The following is a 4,247-nucleotide window of genomic DNA, read 5'->3' as shown; positions in this document are numbered from 1 at the left end:
ATATGGGAGTTGAGAAGTAACTTGCTTCACTTTGTTGAAATTAAAGTCATAATGGGCATCTATGTGCTGAGAATGTTATTAGAGACAAAATTTTCATTTTACCAAGCCAGATTAGTTTACATTAAGAAAGAGCCTGATAATGGTGACCATTTCTAGTTTTCTTTGTGTTGTGGATGCGATCCATGTCGGTTTTGATAAGTTTTGTTCAACTATGTAGGTCTAAGGATGTGCGTCTAATTGGAAAAGAAGGATGAGGATACCTTTTTTTCTATTCTACACTCCGTTTCAGTTCTTTACGTACTTTTTTTCTTATTTAAAACAATGACAGATAGCTTAGATGACTGAGGTGTAAAATGTATTTTGTTTGGTGTAAACATGTTGAACTGTAACTGATGTAGATTTCATGGTATAAACTTGCCCCTCAAAGACAAAATTATTTTTTTGGAGACTACTCTTGAGATGGGAATGATGTTGATATAGATAGAAACTACTCTTTCATAGGACGTATGTTTTTAATTACATTGAGACTATTAAGGGGGAGACAGTACTTTTAAAATACACCAAAGATCCAAGAGTGAATTATAAAAGTACCAAGGATAAACTTAAGGGGAGATTAATGTGCTTTTCGTGAGTTTTTAGACCAAAAGTTAAATATCACTGTATTAGTGTTTGTTATACATGCCTTAGAGTGCATAGCTAGTTTCTTAGTTAATCTTCTAAAAGGCAAAACCAGTTTTTCCTTATTATAAATATGTCTTAGATCTTGCTCTCCTTTTCAATAGTCTATTAGAATTATTTATTTTGTATATCTTCATGTTGAAGCAGTAGAAGGACATTTCTTATTATGAACATTACAAATATTGCCTCTTGCACTATTCTTAAATTGAGAACATCTCCACTCTTATGAATTTGTTTCATTATCTTGGAATTCTTGTTAATTATCAAACATATTTCTTATGTCTGTGAGAACCTTTTATGTTGATTATTACTTATTTGACATCCAATAGTGCAGAACACAATCTAATAATGACTTCGGATTCTATCTATCCACCATCATCAGTGAGAACAATGCCAAAGCCTTAATCCCAAAAGATTAAAGTTGGCGACATGAACCATAAATTAGTCTTAATGATCGTCCACATGAATTCTTTTGCACAAGTCATTACGTGCTTTCAATCAACTGGTAAATATATTTATGATCATCTCCAATCTATTCACTTTTTAGGGATCACTAAGTTTTACATTCTATCATCCTAATTTTTATTTGCCAAAACCACCTTAACTATTTTTTTATCTTATCCTTAATATTTGGGATGTTATTTTCAATTTTTCTCTTCAAAGCATGTCCCTCATTCATCTAGGCATTCACATTTATTTCTGCTAATTTTATATTTCTACAATGATCCTTCCCAAAAACCCAAAATTAAGATGCATTACTGGTGTTGGTCTATTGATCGTCCTATAAAACTTACTCTTAAGCTTTTAAGGCATGATCACATACTATTTCAGTTGTTCTTCAATTTTCCACCCGCACTTAATCATATGGGTAACATTTTGGTAAACATCTATTTCACCACTCTTGAAGATAGATCTCAGATTTTCTAACTTTATAGTTATTCCACCTATGTCATTTATGCTAAAATAAAACTTCATGTATTCCTTTTTCATACCTAATGGATTAAAGTTCTTGTGACACCAACTCCTTTCTCCATTGTTCTAAGTTCAAACTTTGAATTTACCTTTTCTTTGGTCTCATCCACTAAAACAATATCATCAAATAACGTGCACTAAGGCCTATTCCTTTTTTTCCCTTGGTGAGCATGATTGAGGAATTCTTTGTTCCCCCTTCACGGGTCATCACATTTGTTTTCACTTGTTGATACAAATCTTACTCAAACCTTTGTTTTTATGTATACGTACCATAGTTCTTTTCCTCAATTTGGGCATCATGTTTGTTAAATAAATTAGTCATCCAAGTAAGTCCAATTATTCTTAGAAAACCATATAGTCCCACCACTTTCTTTAACTTCTTTTTCCTTAAACCTCTCTCTACCTCTAGCTTCTTCATTTGTCACATAAATTCTACATTTTCTTATGTTGAAGCGATAAATATGTCTCCTAATTGTTATCTATTTAATTACTCCTTAAAATATTCACTTTATCGATCCTTAATATACTTAACATCATCTAGAATATTATGATCCTTATGCATAATACACTTTAGGCACCTATGTCCTTAGCCTTTGTTTTCAATTTCATTCAGTTAGCTTTGGCATAACGACTTACTCGGCTAAAAGCCTAAAACCTTAGCAACATCATATTCTAATGCCCATGGAATAAATCTACGATCCTCTATTAAATTCCTTTTACTTCGGTGTTGCTTGGAGGCGAATATCTTAAACAATTAGTTTGTGCTTGATGGTCACACACTCACCTATAAAAATCTTACAATTTATGAAATTACCTCTATGGCTCTTTATATCCTCCTTATCATAGACTTGCCAACTTTACGTGTTTTTACTTTAATTTGAAGGTCATCAAATGATGATCTCTCTTATTAAATCATGTTTTAATTGTATGACAGTGCAAAGCTGAAGATGAACTCTTATTTGCCTTCCTAGTTCCATAATCAAACTGTCTATGTCCCATGGGTGCTTTCATAGCCATTGCAACTTATGCCTAAGTTTTCATTTAAATCACCTCCAATGTATAACTTCTTGATCATTGGGATGTTTTGCTTCCATATCATCTTTTGAGTGTTCATTTATTCTCACTTGTGCAATCTAATCACTTATGATGCTCACATTCTCCTTACCATGTACAGTCTTCAATTTGATAACCAGATTGTTCAATCTAGTTCATATACACCTCTATGACATTCTTAATTATTCGCTCATCCATAATAATACCAACTCCGATCCATTCCTTTATCATGCCCCCAAACACCATAATGTATGCTTGTCGTTCGCCACTACGTTTTTTGTCCTTGTCTCTAACCCACTTTTGTTTCTTGTAGGCATAAAATGTTCATCTTTCTCATTTCTAAGAAAAGATCAAAGCTTTTTAATTAATTACACCAAACTAGCTTCGTTTTTGGGAAGGATAGTTTGTTTCTTGGTTTATTTGAGAACCATGATTAAAGCTTTTGGGATGATTTACGCTTTTTGTGAGATTAGTTAGGCTTTGGTGGAAAAAGAATTACAATGATTAAAGTTTTTTTATGCTTAAATTTTCACATTTCGATAGAGGTTTGATGGTTTTGCATTAAAACCTTTTGGTAAAGAAAATGAAGGCTTTTTTGTATGAATTTTTGTGGTTGAGTTTGTTTATAAGATGATATATGATAGGATGGCAAACAATTGTCAAAGATCGAATCTTTTTCTTTTTGAATTAGATTTTGATTTAAGATTAGGCTATTCGGCGATTTGTTTTTCAAAAGATTCAAGATTGAATTTCTTTTAAGGGATTGCTGTTTTGGATGATTAATTTTTGCTATTTCATGCGTTGTGCAAAGAATATGAAAAAGGAAGAGTTTTTATGGATGTTGATGAGTAGAGTAAGAGTTGATGAAAGATAGTTTAACTCTCTTAGCTATGTATTGGCACAAAAAAAACATCATAATAGAAATCTAAGTTTTTCTGTTCACTGTTGAGGGTGACTTAATTTCTAAACAAACAAGGACGAATCTTATTCACTCCCAATGCTGAAATGGTTATTGTAAAGCTAAAGATTTTAGTTCCCTCGAATTGTTTGAATGGCATAAAGTCTTAATTTTTATTTCATCACTTGCTTTTTTTTTTGAAAGGAATCACTTGCCCATTTATAATACCAAGATAACAAAAGATAAAACTTTACAAAGTTAAGTTCTAAACAAACCAAATTTTTCACCTTAATTAATAATAAAATAAAAATAAATAAGTTAATAAAACTCCTATTAAAAAGTAAAGATAAGAATTGACAATTTCTAGGAGTTGTTCTTGCATCAATTGAAGCGGTGTAGGCTTGCTTATCGATGAGTGAAATGATGAGCCTTTTTCACTAGGGCTTGGGTATGAGTTTCATTAGTCTTCAACAAATCATATTGTAAAGTAGCCCAATTCCTCATGGTTTGGCCCAATATTGCATCTTGGTCGCCTAATGCTACTAAACTATGAGCTTTGGATCTTTAATGAGAGCTAGTCTATTTGTTTCCTCATCATCCACCTTACACCGACTAAATACAAATATGATGAACTTTCAATGTTCTA

At 31.9% G+C, this 4,247-nt stretch overlaps 1 protein-coding gene across 1 annotated transcript in view; it reads left to right on the top strand.

Annotated features, from left to right (window-relative positions):
• The window catches only part of LOC130828742 (protein ENHANCED DISEASE RESISTANCE 2), a gene marked incomplete in the record, with an annotated part of 29,317 nt that overhangs the window by 4,628 nt on the left and 20,442 nt on the right, over window positions 1-4,247 (top strand).

The sequence above is a fragment of the Amaranthus tricolor genome, chromosome 12 (genome assembly GCF_026212465.1).
Source record: "Amaranthus tricolor cultivar Red isolate AtriRed21 chromosome 12, ASM2621246v1, whole genome shotgun sequence".
Classification (NCBI taxonomy): domain Eukaryota; kingdom Viridiplantae; phylum Streptophyta; class Magnoliopsida; order Caryophyllales; family Amaranthaceae; genus Amaranthus; species Amaranthus tricolor.
Note: the sequence above shows the minus strand (reverse complement) of the source record. Positions and strands in the feature narration are given on the sequence as shown.